The 21,326-nt window shown below is 45.1% G+C and overlaps 1 protein-coding gene across 2 annotated transcripts in view; it reads right to left on the bottom strand.

The window, feature by feature from the left end:
• Nck2 (NCK adaptor protein 2) overlaps positions 1–20,710 on the bottom strand; it is a 137,453-nt gene extending 116,743 nt beyond the window's left edge. Inside the window, exon 1 of one of the 2 annotated variants that reach the window (XM_031367361.1) lies at positions 20,624–20,710. The gene's annotated coding sequence lies outside the window, so the exon portion shown is untranslated. Of the gene's footprint in view, positions 1–19,699; positions 19,996–20,623 lie in introns of those variants that run through there. The other variant, XM_031367360.1, reaches the window with a different exon arrangement.
• Positions 20,711–21,326: the final 616 nt, after the last annotated feature.

Here is a 21,326-nt window from a genome sequence, read left to right as displayed (position 1 = left end):
CAGGTAAGGGAGCGTGTCCACTCAAACTGCATGGTTAAAATAATTAAGGATGTCTACCACACACCATCCATTAATCTGGAGAATGCACATGCAACACACCTAGGAGTCGTGACTGTGGCCAATGCCAAGCCAAGCCAAGCCTCACGGCGGAGGCGTGCGAATAGAACACACCCACAGGAGAATGCTCCAGAGTAAAGCTGCCAAGACCAGCAATTGGATAAATTGCTTAGCTTCTTCAAACCGGCCACTTCATCTGTTAAACAAGGATAAGGGCAGCCTTGTAAGGTTGTAGAGAGAATCAAATTAGACAACACGTATGAAACGCTCAGCCCTGTTAAGTACTCAATAAATATCAGCTCCCACTGCCGGAGCAGTGGTGCTTTGAGAACGCACCTTTGAGGCATCACTAAAGGGAGTTTCTCACCCCTGATATTTACAGTGCTGCACCCACCAAAGCCCAATGCAAGCAACGTGTGTGCCAATTCTTATCACTGAATTTTCACAGCCTTTTTCTTTAAACACAGGTCAAAAGCTCCAAGGGCTGCTTTGCCGCAGAACACCAGAGAGCCAAAAAGCCTTAAGGTATGAGATCTTTTAAAGATACTGACATTTTTCTGTTCCTAGACATCATCACAAGGCTGTAAAGCCCCAACTGCCAGAACATAATAAAATAACCACTTAAACAAAACAAATTTACATTAGTGTTTTTAGCCAAGAAACAGTATGTAACTTCCTACTATGGAATTAATAATTAATTCTCCATTTATAAAAACAATAATGGGGGCTTTTTATAACTTAAATAAATTATTTTTAGATTCCCCACCCCCCACCCCAGAACATATTTTATGTTATCTACCTGAAGGTAGGTAACACATTGCAAGGCTGGAAAGAATTCTGTAAGGTAACAAAATGGAGCTACTTTCCTGCAAGGCCTAGGTAGCCTGCCTCTGGCCAGTGGCAGGGACATCATCAGAAAGCAGGATTATGTTTGTTCCAGCCAGGTCTGTCCGTCTATGCCACGCGCCCTTTCTCAATACTGAGGCCTGGAGACCTTTTCAAGAAGCTTCAGGGTTTTAAATGGTTTTGGTTTTAGGCAATTTAAATATCCTAAGTTATTCAAACTAACTTTGGGATATGGTCACAGGTCACCTCGCTTCTTTATGCGCACAATGAACAGCAAGATATAATGGCAAGTGTAACAGGAAATCATAGGAAAGCAGAAAGTGATGCCTTCAGCATCCAGCCACCACGAGATCCCATGGGAATCCCTGTTATTTCTCTGGTAATTGCAAAGGGTATAGACTGTCACTACAGTCACACTGAAAGGAAATACTATACATGAACTAAATGCTGGTCAGAGTAAAAATAAAAATAAAAAGCTGGTCAGAATAAAAATGCCTGCCTTTGTTTTTTGTTTTTCATCACAAGCCCAGGAACTCCTGGGAAGTTGTCAGCAGAGGGGTGTGGACAGGCTAAGTCTTCTCTAAGAAGTAATTCTGAACTCTATACAATATCAGCTCCTACGCCCATTAGCTGATTTAACAAACCTTTAGATCTCAAACTCAGGGAGGGAGCGAAGACAAGTCCCTTCTCAGAGAAGAGAGTTTCTGAATAGCTATGGCTGTAAGTAGTGAAGGCAGATTCTGATGCCTCCTAAGTATCTGGCCAAGCTTGCAATCTGACGCTTGCCCAGTATGTCCTGGAGCTATACCCTCAGGCCAGCCCCCCTCAGTTTGAATGAAGGAGAATTAGCAGAAGCCCCTGGCTCAGTCCCACTCTCACAGGCATCTGATGTTTTTACCAACCTTGTGACAGGAAAGCCCCCAAGACAACCAGTTCCACGAGTCAGCCCTGAATGTTCCCCGGCCCCATAAATGTCAGGAAGTCAAGTGATATCCACACAAAGCCACTGAAATTCATATCTAATCTCTAACTAGTACTGATCTTTCTTTAAGAAAAACACCAGACAGAATGAGGTGTAACAGCCCATGTCTTTAATCCCAGCACTTGAGAGGCAGAGGCAGGCAGACTTCTGTGAGTTCAAGCCTTATCTACATACCTGGCCTGGGCTGCCTAGAAAGACCTTATTTTGCCTGGCGGTGGTGGCGCACGCCTTTAATCCCAGCACTTGGGAGGCAGAGGCAGGTGGATTTCTGAGTTCGAGGCCAGCCTGGTCTACAGAGTGAGTTCCAGGACAGCCAGGGCTACACAGAGAAACCCTGTCTCGAAAAAACAACAAAAAAAACAAAAAACAAACAAACAAACAAAAAAAGACCTTATTTCAAATAATAAGTAAATAAAATAAAAACTAAATAAATAACACCAGAAATGTAGCTGGATGCAGTGGCACATACCTGTAATTTTAGTACTTAGTACTTGGAAAGATCACTTGAGACCAGGAGTTTGAATCCTGTGCTAGTAAAAAGTGAGATCCTGTTTAAAATAAAGTCAGTCTCTCTCTCTCTCTCTCTCTCTCTCTCTCTCTCTCTTTCTCTCTCTCTCTCTCTCCCCCTCCCCCTCTGTGTGTGTGTGTGTGTGTGTGTGTGTGTGTGTGTGTGTGTGTGCAGACCAAAATGGACATCAGCTACAACAAAAACACAGATTGAAAAGACAGCAAGTTCAAAAACATTATTGAATTTAGAGTTAGTCATGTTAATATACAAATATAGCGTCGTAAGTTATAGTCACATCAATGGATGTGATGAGGCTCTGTAACCTATATCATTTTGGAGATGCAGAAGACTAAGTTGTTTCCTGACCTCACACTCAAATGATACCACTACTGGAGAATAATGGGAAACAGAACTTACAGGCCCTAGCTATGACCTTGTAGACACTCCTCAAGCCCTAGCTATGACCTTGTAGACACTCCTCAAGCCCTAGCTATGACCTTGTAGACACTCCTCAAGAGAATAGCCAAGCACTCTTCTCCCTGAAAAACAAAACAATCAAATAAAACAACAACAACAACAACAAAGGCTGCTCTAGAACTTCATATCAGAAAGCCAACAGAGAAAAAGACTGTCTTCAAAATGTTTCCCAAGTCAGCTTCTAAGCCCATTACTGCCCAAAGCACACTTAAAGCTTCCCACAGCACTGGGACAGGAGACTACCCTGGCTCAGCAGGCTGAGTGGAAAAAGGAAGCCAGAGCAGGCTCAGGGCAGACTAACACATTTTACAGCCAGCTAGCTCTATATCTGGAGGTACCTGGAGTCCACACTGGATTTGGACCACTCTGCCCACCTTATTCCTACCCAGAGCCTCCACAGCAATACCCAACACAAGGACCACCTAGACCCCAAGGTTGCAGAACCATTTTTGGTCACCGTCAGCCTACTTCAACCAGGGGATATGCCTGAAAGCTGTAAAGCCATCTCAAGCAGAGCCACTGGATAAGCTTGCAAACTAAAGATTTGTTAGGGGTTTGACTTATTTGAACACAGTCTACATGGGGTCTAGGTTCCCTCCCTCTCTTGAAACAAAACTTTCTGATAGTCTTAGCTAAGTCTCCCTTCCTTGGCCCAGACCTTTCCACAGTAGGTCTCAGAACTGTCATTCACTTCCTCCTCTACTGCAAACCTGAAACCATGAAACTGAGAAGTGAAGCTATCTAGAAAGAAGGGGCACAGGCTCATATAAGGGGAGCCAGACCAAGGTGGTAGAAACTGGGGGGCGGGATGTACACTCACTCAAGGTTTCTATTGCTGCAACGAAACACCAAGTTGGGAGGAAAGGGTTTATTTGGACTACACTTCTGAATCACTGTTCATCACTGAAGAAAGTCAGGACAAGAACTCAAACAGGAACCTGGAAGCAGGAACTTTTGCAAAGGCCATGGAAGGGTGCTGCTTACTGGCCTGCTCACCATGTGTTGTTATAGAACACAAGACCACCAGCCCAGGGATAGCATCCCCCACAATAGGCTCAGCCCTCCCCATCAATCACTAATTAATAAAATGCCTTACAGCTGGACCTTATGAAAGCTTTGTCTCAGTTGAGATCCCCTCCTCCAATTTGTGTGTCACATTGACCTAAGGCTAGCACAAGCCGTGAGAATAAAAATCCCTGCATGGAGCTTTAGGACTCAGAGCATACAGCAGCACAGGGCCTCCACACAAGCCGTTATGAGAAGGGCTCAGATTCCAATCCATAGCAGAGGCCCTCAACTTCCCATACAGATCAGAATCACCTAGGTAACTCATCTCAACAGATTTCTGACCAATGTGTTTCAGGAGAATGAGTCATTAAGTCCAAAGCAAGACCTGAGAATTTATTTTTCTCCATATCAGGAAACCACATTCTAGAAATATGCTAAAGAGCTACCCTATCATCTCCTCTAACACAGTGCCATGGAGCCATGTTGTCATGCCTTCTATGGCCACTGAAATTGTCACCTGCAAACTGAACATTATCTCCCATGAAGAGTTCCAAGTAGCTACTGTAGAAACAACCACTCAGGCTGAAGAGATGGCTCAGTGGTTAAGAGCTCTTCCAGAGGTCCTGAGTTCAATTCCCAACAACCACATGGTGACTTACAACCATCTGTAATGGAGTCTGATGCCCTCTTCTGGTGTGTCTGAAGAGAGCAATGATGATACATAAAATAAATAAAACCTTAAAAAAAGAAACAATCATTCCAGGTAGAAAAGCTGACCTTCCCCCAAAGACCAGAGATGGAAAGAAGGAAAAAAAAAATCAACATTAGAGAAAAGTGTACCTCAACCAGGTGGTGGAGGTCAGCATACAGTTGCAAACTATGCTGACAGTATGTAACTGTCAACTTGACACAATCTAAAAACCACCTGGGTAGAAAGTCTCAGGGAGGAACTGCCCAGACTTTGGTCTGTAAGCAAACCTGTGGGAGATTTTCTTTAATTGGGTTGAGATTGCCATCCTGAATGAGTGCAGCACCATTTCATGACTGGGCCCTGAACTGCACTGAAAACCAATGTGCTGTGCAGTGAGCACTCAGGAACTGATTCTCTGCTCTCCTGGGGATATGACTTGCCGCTTCAAGTTCCTGCCTTGACTCTCCCCAAATGAAGAATTATGACTTAGAATTGTGAACTAAAATTATTCTCCCACCACCCCCCTCAAAGTTGCTTTTTGTCAGGGTATTTTATTTTAGCACAGTAACAAAAATGAAATTGGGCGACACCTGTGAAGTGAAGAGAATGAAGTTTTCACCTCTCTGCTCGAAACCCCAATCTTATCATGAGGAAACTAAACAACCTCCAAACCTGCCCGAAGTGTTTAGAACTACCAGAGCCAATCCTCGGAAGCTACGTCTGACGGTTGAAACTAAAAGGATTAAAAGCAATGTGGGGTCCTGGGACAGAAGAACAGATGTTAGGAACTAATTATATAAATCTAAACATAGCACAGGCTTTTGTTAACATCGTGTATCAACACTGATTGTTAAGTATGACTAGGGCCCTGTACTAATGCCAGACAACAAAGTGAGGAAAAATGGTGCTGGTTATGTCTCAGTTATCTGAAAGTATTTTAAAATGCACAGATGTGTACGGTGGTACATACCTCAAGTCCACAGAGCTAGCTAGCATGAAGATCAAGCCTGGGCTACATAGCAAAGTCACAGCTAGCTTGTGCTATATTGGGAGATCATTGGTGGGTGAGGGACATGCTAACGTAAATATAAAATAAAAGCATATGTACAAAATACATCATGGTGGCCTTTGGACAGCAACAAACTGTACTTTGATAAAGCTGGTGAATCACAATACTCAAGAAAAAAAAGGAGGGGGTTGGTGCTAAGGATACTGCCCAGTGCAGGGGCCTTTGCCCAGTAAGCTCAAGGCCCTGGGCTCTACGTCCTGAGTTTAATACTAACTTTTCAAATGAAAAGAAAGGGAAGGAGGAAGAGAGAAAGGAAGGGAGGGAGGGGAGGAGGGAGGGAAGGAGGGGGGACATTACAGCTCAGTGTAATAAAACAGAATGAGGTTTTTACATTACTGAAATCTGAAAGAACATACAGTGCACGCTTGAATACATTAAATGATAAATAGACTGTATAAGCAAACTTGCAACTTTCAATAAAACTGAACAAGGACTTAATACAAAGTCTGTCTTTCTCAAAGCCCAAAACCAAGAATCCAACACTGTCCTACCTTTAATCCATCACAAACCTCCTATCTCCAAATTAAACTTGGTTTAGCCTCAAATTAACTTCAAGAGAAACAAGAAGCCTTAACTACAGTCTATCATTAATTAATTCTAGTATTTCACAAAAACCCTTTTGCATGAATCCACGTCATCCGAAGCCGGCTGCTTTCGCATGAATAACTAAGACCCGATTTTACATCGAAAAGCAACGCTGGTTTGTTTTCCTATGCTAAACAGAACTTAAAAATAAAGGCTGACATCTGCCCACCTCTGGAAAAGTTCTATAATGCCCCACAGACCACCTGTGTGATATGGGCACTGGGTTGAGAAACTGGCCGTCTGAAAGGCTACACTTAACAAAAGTTCAGGGCCCTGATACAAAAAGAAACATCCAAACTAGAGGAAGAAACAGTTTTAAGTTTCAAAGGAGGTACCTGGGCGGAAACAAAGCAAGTCCTTGCCATAGCTGGGCAAGGCTGATCTGCAACATCCATTGTTCCACAAGAAACAGAAATTTGACTGAATAAACCTTCTCTAAATTAAAAGGTAAGGGCATGCATGAGCCGGCTGTGGTGGCCCATGCCTTTAATTGCAGTACTCAGGAAGCAAAAGCAGGTGGATCTCTTTGAGTTCCAGGACAGCCTCGTCTCCATATGGGGTTGCAGGTCAGTCAGGGCTACATAGTGAGATCCTGTCTCAAAAACCATACATAAAAACAAAATGTGAGCTAATGCACTTATACCGTTAACAACCAAAACAAGAATAAATTATCTGTGTGCTACCTAAATGCAATATCCAGCTAAAACCTTCAATAAGTAGTCTTACTGATTTTTTTTTAGAGTAAATAAGCAACAGACAAGCAGAGTTTACATTATAAGAACAGAACAGGTTTAGCTAACCCCAAAACAAGAGTCTACTGTGTGCAAACAAATGGTCTGGTTTTCATCTGAGTTCCTGAAATAGCTACAGGAGTGAATGAGTGTGCTGAGGCAGCCACCAGCGTACACAGCTACACCAGGGAACAACTCCACTCAGGTGACCATTCTAGCCTCTATCTCCAAGGAACTTGGAAAAGAGTTAGCCTTCTCCAAAATACTGGAACTACATTTCTGTTGGTGTTAGGGAGGGTTTGAGAGACTTTCTGTAGTGTCACCTCTTACGCAAATGTGGAGATGGTGATTAAAGGTCAGAAATGAGTGTGGACTACAAAAAAAGAAATCTCTAGGGTAGTTTACAGGTTCCCTGAGGGTAGGTCTCTGTCTGGCTCTCACAGCTCTGGCACACAGGCAGTATCAATAAATACTCACTAAGTGAACACTGCTTATTCAAAATACAATCCCAACAGTAGTCCACCACACAGGAGAGATCTGAAGAATAACAGGATTTGTCACCTCTACACCCACCCACTTCCAGCTTAACCACTGTGGAGGATCTGATACAAGTAGCAGGGCCCTGCATCTGCCACTTAAATCATTTATTCATGCTTCTTGAAGGAAACATTCTACCAATCAAGGAGTACATCACACTAACTATAAAATCTCCAAAGGTAGTCCTGTAAGAAACACTGTGGCAACCTCTTTCACAAAACTCAAAACGTATTAGGAGAAGATTAAAACACAATTCTGTAACTAGCCTGATTTCAGTAGCAAGGAATCTCTTCTTCGCACAGGATTCAAGACTTTAGACATTCAAAGTGAGATAAACCTATTAATCAAGTTCAAAATGATACAATTTAATACAGTTCAAATTATAATGAAAAGCCAAAATATCCCCCACCTAAGGCAGATGCTTACAGACAGAAGGAGACAAGCCACAGTGGAGCTCAGGGCCAGCAGCTTTCAAGCATCCATCCTGCAGATCTCTCCCCAGAAAGCCATTCACAGTTGGGAACCCACTGACCAGTTTGGACACTCTCTTCATCTGCAAAACATCCAATTCACAACAGAAGATTCCTTCTACCCACCCTCCTAGAAGAAATGGCACTGAATAGCCTGTGGGCAACAAAAAGATACATACATTGCTCAGCCCCACCTAACTTCAGAAGTTCCCAGCGTTCCCCAAGAGTTACCATTAACTTTCCAGAGGATCCTCAGCCATCTGAGATAGGACTAGAGAGAAGATAGACTATACATTTAAGATCTCAGAACATTGAAATTTCACTGTGTTGCTATGGTACTCATCCTGGTAACAGAACAGGAAGAATGGTGATAAGAAATTCGGTCAAAAGAGGAAGAAGACAGGACAGGAAATAATCAACACAACACAAACAGCTACAAGACAAGGCAACTACAACTGGCAAGCCTCCTCCACATTTCTAGCATCCCTTTCCCCCTGCCTGATCAAGAAAGAACCTATTTACAAAGGAAAACAATTTTCAGACAGTCATCATATCCTAGGCTGGCTAATCAGTAGTTGTGTAGACGCTGGGAGTCAGCAACTAACAGCCAAATTAGAATTTCCCCTTTCCTTCTCCTTCCTAAGGTCTAATTTGTGGTATTTGGGTTCTCTCTTTGAAGAGGATAAGGGCCATACAAAGCAGACATCAAACATTCAAACACTAACGCATGTGCCCAGCTCAAAACAAACCAGGTTGAGCCCTCAAGCCCATGAACTTTGGTAATAACAAAATACACCTCTCTGGATAATCATCAGTGTAAAGTTTCTAAGAAAACAGATGTCTTTTGATCAGCCATTGCTTAAGCAACTGATAAAGGGTCCCCTATCACTCCCACATCAGTAGGCCTTCTGAGAGCAACAGACTTTATTCACATCTCTGCTAGGTGTCACAAAGCAACAATCGGCTCTTCCTAGGTATTTGGTGCAAATATGCTGACTGGACACAGATAAGCAAACTGACAAATTTTGGCATTATTTCATACACACATAAAAAAGTGAATTACATAGAAGCATCTCCTTTACATATTTAAGGGCATAGACATACAGGAGCTCTAGACATCTATTATTTTCACTATGTTGATCAAAATGGAGGAATGAAATTCGTCTCTTAAAAGCAACTTAACTTAAACACTTATGTGGAGAAAACCGCACTCACTCACCCCAGAGCTGATTAACTAGGGGTATTCTGAGCTAGTTAATTCTTGGCTGTGGGGACAGGCTTATGTATTACAGGATAACAAAAGCCAGCCTGTATCCACTATCCACTTGCAGAACCTCTAAGCATGATGAGTGTCTCCAGACATTGCGGAATGTCAGCACAGGAAAGTTGCTCAGTTGAGAATCAGTAAGTTTTATAGACATGGGTAAAGGCTACTCAAGCCTCCATCAAGATTTTCAGGATACTAACCTTGAAAAAAGTGTTTTGGATTTGCAAAAGTGAACTGACTCTATTTCCCAATCCAAATCCAATAACAAATCAGATTCCAAAACGAAGAGGAAGCCGTGCGTGTACTAACACGAGGGGTGTTAAAACACATTTTCTCTCTCAGGCATGGAACCCTGACCCATTAGACACAGCCGTGAAAAGAGAACCCAGTTCTACTGAAGACAGAGTCAGCTTTTCTTTGGATGACTGAGAATATCAGGTACAAGGCACAATCAAGTCTGAAAAGAACACCAAGACTCTTGACCCACAGGCAGTTCATCAAACATGCTTCAGTTCTGCCCAGGCAAAGCAGAGGACTGATCAGAAGGGATAAGAGTCGATCTATAAAGCCAAGCAAGGCAGATCCTAGGGAGACTGTGAACAAGGACATAAAGGGTAGTGTGTGTACCCAGGTGAACATACCACATAGAAAAAGCCCTCAGGTTGAACAGAGGACCACACAAGAGTGAAGAAATGAAGGGAAATCCCAAAAGCACAGAAAGGAGAAAAGAATAGACAGAAAAGACCCAATTTATTATCTATCTTGCTAGATTCTGCTAAGTTTGCTTCTTTAAATTCACTGATCAACCTACCAAGATTCTGCAAACTTTCCAACATAACTCTTTGAATCCTTTTATTTCTTGCTTTAAAAGAAAAAAAGTTGTTTGTTTTAATTTTAAAAAAATACTACAGTAGCTTGTGGTTTTCATGTCAACATCAAGCTGGCTTCCATCACACACACTAATAAGAACAATTTATTATCAGTTCTGACTGGCCCTCCTCACATACACACAGGCTTGATACAAGCCTGTAAAGTGATTAGCCATAAAATGGACACAGCGGACAGAAGGAAGAAAGGGAAAGACAGCAAGCCTGTTTCTGCAGCCAGGCTCCTAAGTGATATAATTAAAATATTTGTTGACTTACAGACACCCTTATATCCTCAGCCAAAATTCATACATTATGAAGCCGAGGTACATCCCTGAAGGAAAATCGATCAGACATGGGCAGACTGTATCATCTCCAGGCACTTTCATCTGCTCATGAAAAAGGCTTCCCGAGACCCCGGCAACCTCCAAACACCAAAGGCCAAGTCTGGAAAGGTCTGGAGCACACACTCTCCTGGAGTGGCAGTCCGGGCCATAGTTCCCAAAGGGACTCTGAGCAGCTGCTTCCAAGAACGCAGACTAAGAGGCAAGCCCGCCTTCTACAACAAGAAAAGAGGCGGAAGCCAACTTGGAAATCCTCAAGACCTTCCCACACATCAGATGGGCACAGGGGAGTAGTCAGAGGAACAGTGTAAGCCTTCGGAGCTGCCTCTCCAAGGCCACTGAAGCAGTCTTATTCACTAAGTCCCTCCAAAGGCCAGAGCCTCCTTCACAATGGAGCTGATAAGTAGTCTCCAGAATGAATCTACAGCCAAGATCCACACCCCACCAATGATTTTTTTTTTTTTTGCTTTCCAGCATTTCTCAAATCTTAATGATCATGAAAGTTTATATTCCATTTTATGCATTTTAGACATATCTTAACAAAGGTATGGTGACCTGGCTTAGAGGGTGAGGTGGTCAGAACAGGAGTTCCAGACCAGCCACTGGGGAGCTGTGATCTCAGTCCGAGAATCCAGTCCCCTTTTCTTTCTTTCCAGAATAAAGGCAGAAAATGCTGTACTTGGGTCTCGTGAGAATTCAATCAGTTATGTGTAATGTGCTTAGGACACTAATTACAATGTCCAGTTGTGTGTGTGTGTGTGTGTGTGTGTGTGTATAAGTGTGAGAGACCACTCAAAAACATGACTTTAGCTTCTATACTTACATATAGATTAAGTACTTAGCACTGATCAAAAATATATAAAAACATTTATGTTGACAATTTAAATCTCTACCCAAAAAAAAAAAAAAAAAACCACATTTCTAAAAGGTTTGTAATGCACCAAGAAGGATATATGTTGTTAAATATACCTTGTATGACGGATTCTGAGGACTTCATCAAATAAAAATAAAAGTGTAATCACACATTAATTATGTTTGTAATGACTATATAAATAAATCAAACTCGCTATACTGGGTAAAGAAAAACATCATAGTAGCACGTGTTTCTTTATACACTTTTAATGCGGCCCTGAGAACATTTAAAGTTACACCTGGGTCTGGCATTCTCATGGGTGAGAGACTCACATAGCATTTCAATGGGACAGCACTGCCCCAACAAACGATGGCTTCAAATGGAATTTATAGGGAGACACTGAGTTTAAATGGCACCCACCCACCCTGCTTTCTGCAGACAATCTCTCTTCCCATAAAGTAGAAGCAGGCTCCTGCTGCACTCTATGCAAAACCACAGCTACATAGCAGTCCAGCAGTCTAGGGCTAGCCCTGAATAGCCCCAATGGGCAGCAGTGTCTAAGAGAAAGAAGTTCCTGACCAGAGTTAGCAAACCACTGTGGGTATGTGGTTACAGATGGCGGTAGCTTAGGGGACAGTGGGTTTGGGAGAACAAAGAAAACAGTGAGTGTGTGTCCATATCTGTAATACCAAGGACTTAGAACATCTTGGGAGATGGATTCTGGGTCAGTGAGACTCACCAAGTGCAAGAAGGTAGCCTCAACTGAGTGTTAGGGCACAAAGAATGAAAAAACAGATGGCAGGAGTTGTCGGAAGCTGTTTTGATGTCAAAGTCAAAGGAAAAAAAGAATAGAGCAGTCAGTGAAAGCAATCTTTGAAGGAGGAATCAATAGGGCTGATAACCAGATTGCGGACACAAGAAGGAATTTAAGGATGGATTGGCTGATGGATGAAGAGGACAGTAACCAGAAGACAGTAGTTTGAAACACTGGAGATTTTAGAAATAATTAGGAAAGATGACTGGTTCATGCCAATGAATGAATGAAAGGATAAACAAAAATGAACAACACCAAAAAAGTGAAGCAACAAGGGAACCATGAACAAACGAACCTATATGGATGGAGAGTGGTGACAGGTTAGTCCCACTCTCCAATGTGGTCACCTGTAACAATACACTAACCTTGGCCATAAACACACACACAGCACAAGATGCGTCTCACCAAATAACACCATGCACAGCCCAGGAAGGGCACTCACTGGCTCACAGGACCACCGCCCTGTCACAGAGGTAGCAGACCTTGCCCCATACTTTTACTCTCATGAGGAATTGGCAAATGCATTCCTTCTCATGCAAAACCCTCCGTGTTCTCCGCTGTATTTATGAGAGTCCTCATAGAGAAAAAAAAAAAAAACACAAACAAACCATAGTGAGTGCCCACAGCCAAACCACATGGTGAAGGCAAGTGTCCACAGTGAACTGAGTCAAGGCTTTTTGTCCTTAATCACTCTGCTTAAAACCTCAAAGCGAAGTGCCAAGGCTTCTTACCGGCCGTGGGATCTGAGGACTAGACTCGATGAGTGGACAGTCTCTTTTTACTTCTAGCTATTCTGAAACCATCCCTGGCAGTTGTTCTCAGAGAAAAATAAACAAATTCCAGACTTGGGTGGTGAAAGCAACTGTATATCCTAAGACTAGCCATTTGACAAGACAGTTACACTGTGACAGATGGAATTGTAGCTCCAGATTCACACACTGAAGCTCTAACCCCCAAATAATGATACAATGATACCATCCCTTATCAGTATCATGGAAGACTGGTTCCTGAACCCCTACCGTTCCCAAATCCTCAGATGTTCACATCACTTCTGTAACCTTACACGACCTTTTTTGTATCACCTATGATCTTCATCCCATACATTCTAGATTATGTATACATCCAATAACATTAATGGTATGGAAACTTATACTAAGAAATACATTTTTTAAAAACTGTATATATTTAGTAAAAGATAAAAGTTTTGCAATTGGTGAAAACCAAATTGGTTGAAGACCAAATGTATCTGGACACTACATTAAAGAAGATAATTGAACAGATACTACACTTGATCCTAGCCAAGAGGCTCACAGCCATCCATTGAACTGAGTACAGGGTCCCCAATGAAAGAGCTAGAGAAAGGACCCAAGGAGCTGAAGGGTTTGCAGCCCCATAGCACGAACAACAAGATGAACTAACTAGTACCCTCAGAGCTCCCAGGGACTCAACCACCAACCAAGTAGTACACATGGTGGGACTGATTGCTCCGGCAGCATGTGTATAGTAGAGGATGGCCAAGTTGGTCATCAATGGGAGGAGAGGCCCTTGTCCCTGTGAAGATTCTGTGCCCCAGTGTAGGGAAATGTCAGGGCTAGTAAGCGGGAAAAGGTGGGGTGGTGAGCAGGGGGAGGGAGGAGGGAACAGGGGTTTGTTCTTGTTGTTGTTTTTTGTTTTTTTGTTTTTGGAGAGGAAACTGGGAAAGGAGAAATCATGACATGTAAATAAAGAAAATATCTAATAAAAAAAAAAGGTAATTGAAGCTGGACATGGTGGTGCACACCTTTAATCCCAGCACTTGGAAGGCAGAGGCAGGCGGATATCTTGTGAGTTTGAGGCCATACGGTCTACACAGTGAGCTTCAAGCAGCCAGAGATTCACAGTGAATCCTCCATCTCCAAAATAAGCAGGCAGCTCAAAACTGACTAACTGCAGCTTCAGGCCATCTAACACACTCTCTGGCCCCTGCAGGCACCAGTACTGACATGCATACAGCTACACACACACATACAGACACGTTCATAAACATGTAATTTCTTTTAAAAGAAATTGTAAGTGGGGGAAGGTGACGGTTAACAGTGATAATAAGAATGGGAACCTCATCTAATAGAACTGCTTCCTTCCTAAGAAGACAAGGGCCCAGCAGAGACCCCTTACTCTATACACCTAAAGTAAATAAACTAAAACCAACAAAACAAAGCTGCCAGTTAAAGACAAGAGGGCCAACAGGAAGAACCCTCCTCATCAGACAACATAACCTTGGTCTTCCTGCTTCCAGAATGCCGAGAGAGTTCACGCTGCTGTGTCAGCTACCTAGTGCAGCATTCCACTACAGAAGACCAAGCAGACCAACACACACTAAGCAGGAACGAATACCCTGGTCACAAGGAGACCTTCCAAGCCACTCTGGCTCCTAAAAGTGAAGCAGGGACACAAAGTCACTGCCGTATCTCCTGCCTGCCTCCACACAAATGGATCTTCTCCCAAGGGCTCCACACATAAACTGCCCCAACCACATCAGCACATACCTGAAACACAGCACAGTACACATCAGTGGGAGAGCCCAGTCCATTGTGGGTGGGGCCACCCTGGGATGGTGACCCTGGGTTCTAGAAGAAAGCAGGCTGAGCAAGCCAGCGGAAGCAAGCCTCCGTGCTCTCTGACTCAGCTCCTGCCTCCAGAAATAAGTAAGTAAATAAATAAATAAGCTCTTCCCTCCCCAATTGTTTTTGGTCATAGTGTTTCATCACAGCAACAGAAACTACAACTAAGACAACACCCAAGGGCTATGACAATGCTATGGGACTCAGTAACCCTCACCTGCTGCCATCTGAGAGGTGACAGGGCACTGGGTAACAAGCTTTCAACCTAAGCCCACGATCTACAACCCCTGGCGTTTTTCTCACACAGATGTCATTCTATGCAGAACACTAAACATGAGCAAGCAAAATGTACTTTGTAACAAAATTTCTTTGACATCTTATTCTTATTTTGTCATCTGGCAGTTTGGGTCTTCCTTTAACAACTGGCAAGCCAAAGTATCGATTTCCCAAAACTGTCTTAACGGAAGAAATTGCAATACAGGTTACATGTTGCTCATCCAACAGGTGTGGGGCCAGAAGTATGTCAGCCTTTGAGATATGTGCAGCACATATGTGTCACCCTCGACTGGAACTCCTGGGCTAATTATTTGCTTATCCTGCTGATATATTTGTTATTTACTACCACCCTGATCTACCCTGCATTTGTCACACTTAAAGGAAATAATACCCAAGTCAAAACAAAAAAATTCACATGCTCCATATATAGTTGACATGTGCACCTAAGTGTAATCTCAGTATTTCTAGTCCACTTGAATTTGGACAATCTGTCACAAGGTCAGGAGTGGAATATTCCATTTAAGGCATCATATCGTATTGGTGCTCAGAAAGCCTTCATTTTGGGAATGCTTTCTCAAAAAGTGTTAATCATCCTTAATTACTGGGGAAATTTAAATGTAGACAACTTTGAGACTTCATCTCAACATGGTCAGAACGGCCTAGCTCAACCAAGCCAATGCTGGTGAAGTCGAAGAAAGAGGAATCCTCATTCACTACTGGCATAAATGCAAACTATCACTATGGAGAATCCTCAAAATCACACCCACTAAAATAAATCTAACATATGACCCACGCCTTGGCACATGCCCAAAGGACTCAGACATCCCAGTCCTTGGATACTTGCTCAGCCGTGTTTATTGCCACCCTATTCACAACATGGAAACAACCTAAATGTCCTTCGACAGATGAACAGACAATAGAAATGTGGCACAGATACTGTAGGATACTATTCAGCTGTAAAGAAAAATGACGTCACGAAATTTGCAGACCAGATCTTCAGGTTACAGATCTTCAACCTACAATTAAACTCTGAGTAAACTTGAGGTTCAAGTTTAAAAGAAAAATATTACCAAATATAGACAGTAGAAAGGGGAGTACCAATCAATAACTACTTCATAGCAACATAACCAAGGCTTTGGCCAGAGCTATCACATCAGGCTGACATAGGTAGCCTCATCTAAGGAAAAACTCCAACACTCAAGCTAGGCACATGCCTGTAATGCCAGCATTCCAGAAGCTTCAGCAGAAGGATCAAGTTTGAGGAAAGTGAGACCATGTCTCACAATAACAAAACCATTCAGTCTGCGACAGATCTCTGGGGTGGGGGGGTTGTTTAGCTCCACAAAGGGCAGTCACAATGCAGGTGCACAAAAAGGATTATGTAAGATTACCTTCAAGATGTGTGAAGGGGGATAAAAAGGAATTTCATGGCTTTTGTTTTTAGGTTTCACTGCAAAACTACAAATGACTTGCCATGCAAGAGAATCCACCATATAAAGGCCACCAGATCATATTCCCTCACTGTCTCGAAAGTCCTAGAGACCAAGCTATGTACGTTGTGGTGTGCTGGTTGTGACAATGAACAGAGGCTAAGATTCTGATTTCATCACCAACCTCAATAACGCGGGCCAGAAATCAACAAGATGTTAAGAAATGTGTTGTCACACACCAACTATGGATCAAATGCTATGATCAACACCTTCCAGCCTATATCAGGGTAAGAAATAATGAAGACAACTGGGAAGGTGGTCACAAATGTCCAAAGGGAACCACTAAGAAAGATCTGTTGGAGGTCCCAGGACACAGTCACTGTCTCTTAGTTGATATGGAAGATGGTGAAATACAGGAGAGAAATGACCCTTCAAAAGGATGAAAATTGAGACAGCCATAAAATCTGGGAAAGGGACTAGATCCCTCTTGGGCTGCTCACACAGGTACTAGTCAGAGATGGGAATACCACTGCGACCCTAATGTGGTACTGTATGTTGATCTAAAGAACACTTTTCACTGTCATGGCCTGGAGGACTGAGAATTTGAGGTGGAAGTGTACTCCAGGGGAAAGGGCGGGAGGTGGGGTGGGAACTGGGGTGCAGAGGATGTGATTCCCTTAAAAGGCTTTACCATCATGTTCTCTGCGATTTGTCCAAAGTGAATTGCTGAAAAATAAAAAAAAGTCTTTTTTAAAAATTGCACTATTCTGATGGCCTAAAGAAATGCATTATTTTCCCAGGGCTGCATACCTCTGATAGCTTGTTTTAAAAGGCTGCCTAACTTACACATAACAGCACAAATGGCATCTTTTTTTTTTTTTCACTTATGTCCTTTGAAAACACCCTGAGAAATGTTCCTATCTCTCATTTTGAGGAAAGAGAAACAATTCTGAAGCAACATTTGAAGTCTCTCTGGATGGGGAAAACTAATTTCCTAAGTCTCTAGTGGAAGCTTCCCAGTTCTTCTGGAAGAAAAGTTAGCTTATGAGTTTTCCCCAACACCGCTCACTGCACTGCTCTGCACTTGCAACAAGCAGCCTTGAATCCTCCAGTCATTAAGGCTCATTGGGAACATCAGAAAATCATTTCCACAAGCCATGTCAGCCCCAGTGCACACTGCGAGCCAGTCAGTTAGAAGCATGTGTGCCCTACAGAGCAACCAAGCCCGGTCTTGCCAGGGCAAATTAAGCTAATGCAAGTGATCAAATAAAGAACTCCAGGTCCGTCACTATGCAATCAGTGAACCTCTGGTTGTTTTCAACGGGTCATCCAGTCTCTGCTTCAACGAGGAAAGATCTGGGGAGACTTAACAAGGATGAAGGCACATTTCTCAAACATCTGGGTGCTGCTGTGTGTTAGACATGCTCAGTACGCCAACGTACATGGCAGAGGTCAGGGATAGGACTGGGTCAAAGAGAAAGGGAGGAAGAAGACCGAATGAAGCAAGGACCCAACGGGGAAAGCAAAGCTGAAAGCCTGGGAATGGACTGAAAACAGACTACAGGAGCTGGAAACCACCTTTTATAAGCTCTACCCATTCTAAAGGGGGTCAGTCTCTCCGCCGGTGGGCAAATCACCTATCAAGCGTCCGGAGCTCACAGAGCAACTACCAACCCTGAAACTGGGGCTCTCTGTTCAAGCACATCTGAGAAACTGAGAGCAAGACGGGCAGTCAGCTGTAACTGGAAGCTTTACAGCCCAGCCGCACAAAGTTCTCACTTCAGCTTCAGATCGCTAGGACCTTTACTGTCTCCAATCAAAACTACATTAACCTACCAGGAGGTGAGAAAGTTTAAGGGAGGATTGTGTCTTGTGGTCACTTTGGAAAGACCTGAAGGTGTAAAACCTTAACTGTCCAAAGTGCACCTTCTCCGTGTGTCCACTGGCTGCCTTCACTATGTAGACCAGGCACTTGCCCGAAAGTCCGGTTTCTAAGTCTGTATCTATAAACACTTGGAAAGTGAATGGAGGGAGTGCCACAGCACAGTTCAGATGTTCTGATAAAGTAGTGACCTTTAGACTGTAAAACTACTGTTCCTAACTATACCAAAAAAACCCTGGCTTGAAACACACCCAAAATTATTCTCATTCCTCCTCAAAATCTCTGCAGAAAAGCCTGTACTGGGTGAGGGGCAGAGAAGTCTCCAGGGAAGGGTACCAGCAAGCCACGCCCACTGCCCAAAGGGCTGTTTCTTTTTGGGTCAACCAAAGAGCAGGCCTGTGCACCTCCAGCCCAAACTCGGACCTGTTCATCCCACACACAGATGCAAACTTGGCAAGACTGGCCTTAAACCTGTTAGCAAAATAAGGAAAGCCAAATAAGGAGGAAGCTGCCGACCTGAATGGGTTAGGGTGGCAGGGCCCACTCCACTTGGCGCCCAGCTGTGTCCCCAAGCTGTTCACAATACTACTGTAAGTCAAGTCTGCTATCCATTAACCATCACCCGCGCACACCTTCCGGGAGAGTCGTTGTTGTGTATAAATAACAGCGTTTTGCAAATCAAACCTCTCCACACAATGCCATGCTAACAGTGCTCAAAAGGGAGGTGCCAACGGGGCATTAAAAAGTCACACATCAAATTCTTGCAGAGCCACTTGCTTAAATCGCCCTGAATAAACTGAGGGGGCAGAGCAGCTGGGTGGGAAAAACTTTGGCTGAGGAGGTTTAAGTCTTGGAAATGCGGGACCGGGCGCAGGGACTGGAACCAGGCACAAAAGCGCCCTGCGCTGAGGCAAAGACCTCCTTTATGGAACGTGACAGCAGCTTTGTGCCGGATCACGAATAGTTCTAAATACTGGAAGTTCTCCCTGGCCCTCGCAGTCTCCCGCTTCCTAGCGCTGTGGCCCTCAGATCCTAGGCTATTCTTCCCAGGCACGCGCGCCCCGCGACCTGGCCACGGTTCGGTCCCACGCCCGCCCTCAGGCCAGGGCTGCTTGTGTTCCCGAGGGCTTTCGGTCCTTGGTCCCCGGAGTCCGCCCGCGGAGGGCGCCCCACCCCCACGCCAGCCCGAGGCTGAGGGAGGCGAGGGCTCGCAGGAAGGTGTGTATCCGAGGTGCGGGTGCCCAGGGACGCCAGGCCGCGGCGGGGCTGAGGACACCGGCCGGGTGCGCAGGGGTCCGCGGTCCCTGGCCCTCCCCGGGTGGCCACGGCCCGCCGGCCCGCCCGCCCGCCCCTCTCTTCCAACTCTACGGACCGGCCCAAGTTTGCAGCCCCCGCCATCGCCTTACCTCGCTGCACAGTGCACGCCGAGGCCGGAGGGCAGCAGCACCGAGTCCCGGGGCGGCGGCCGCGCTGCGCCCGCCCAGATGCCGCTCTTTGTCTGCACCGCTCCCTCCTCCCGCCACCAAGCGGACGCAATTGGACCCGGCGGACCCCGCCGGCCCGGGAGCCCCGAGCCTGCCAGCCGCCGAGCCCTCCTCACCACCACCGCCGCCGCCGCCGCCGTCGCCGTCGCCGCCGCCCGCTCGGCCGCGCGCACCGGCCTGCGATCCGCGGCGGCGACCCTCCCGCGCAGCGCCCGCCTCCGCGCGCTCCCCGCCCGCGCTCCTCCCTGGTTGCCGTGACGCCGCCCAGGGGCCGGCCCAGCCCGGCGCACGCGGGGCGGGGGACCCACCTGGGAGTCCCAGCCAGGCCTAGGGAAAGCGCCGCCTGTGGGCTTCAAGCCATAACCCGCACGAAATTGGAGTTGGGGGGCATACGGGAGGGGCTGAGAGGGAGAAGGAGGTGCCACTTCCAGTCCACGGGACCGGGTGGTCCCCGCACCCGGCTGTGCATTGGATTCTTAACAACGACCTCCCTACCCCGCCCCCCAAGCATTCCCACGGCACTCTCAGCCAAACAGGCCTGGTGTCTGTCAGAAAAGTGACTTACATAAAAATGTCACTTCCTCCCAGTAATTGCTTGTGGGCATTTTCTTTATTTATTTGCCTTGCATTTATTTACTTTCCCATCCAGACACTTTTTTTACTCCACTCCCTCCCCAGCCCCCCCAGGCGCGACCACTTCCTAGTGGGGGAGGAGAGGAAACCCGACCTCAGCTGCCTCCGCAGCGGCCAGGCCAGCTTATTAGAGCCCAGGAATTCTTTTAGTACAGGAGGCTGAGAAAGCTTTAGAAGGAAACCTTACTCTCCCAGCCTTGAGTAGTAGCTAACCTGTAAGCAAGCTTGGAAAGCCCCCCTAGATAGAGGGAGAAGGACTGAATCCAGATGTTTCTTCTCCAAGCTCCTTCACTCGTTATTCCGCGAAGGGAGCCCTGATACTCAAATGAATTCAGTTTTCAGGTTGGGCAACTCACATTTATGTTAATGAGATTCTACCCTAGCTCTTGGCTCCTCCTTATTAAAGGCAGAAACAATTCACCCTAAGTGACCAGGCAGCTGCCTCCCTCCCTAGAGGAAGTTCCCAGGCATAAGTAACCTGAGGAAGCTTGGCAGTATAGTCCTTGCAGCCTTTGACTGAAGGCTTCCTGAACTGTGTCACCTTACACAGGTGTTTCGCAACCTCCTTGGCTTTATCACATGAGTTGTTTACCTGCCTTCTATGTAAAGTACCTGGTACATATAACCCCACACCAGGGAGGCATCCTGTACAAAATCAGCATGCCCAACAGTCTCTTCCAGTCAGAGATGTTAACTTCATTCATCCTTTGTTGCTGACCTCTCATCTTGTTACTATCTAGCTTTACAACAATGAAGGCAGAACTCTAATCAGTAGTTTTAGCCCTACTTAAGTAAGACAAAATGGACACAGTTTTTTTACGCGTTTGCTTTGAATAGTGGCCTCAGACTCCTCTCACTGATTCTGTGGGAAACAAGAAGGACCGACCCCACCCCACCACCCCACCCCACCCCCGTT

The sequence above is a fragment of the Mastomys coucha genome, unplaced genomic scaffold (assembly GCF_008632895.1).
Source record: "Mastomys coucha isolate ucsf_1 unplaced genomic scaffold, UCSF_Mcou_1 pScaffold14, whole genome shotgun sequence".
Taxonomy (NCBI): domain Eukaryota; kingdom Metazoa; phylum Chordata; class Mammalia; order Rodentia; family Muridae; genus Mastomys; species Mastomys coucha.
This window is presented reverse-complemented; position numbering and strand designations above follow the sequence as displayed.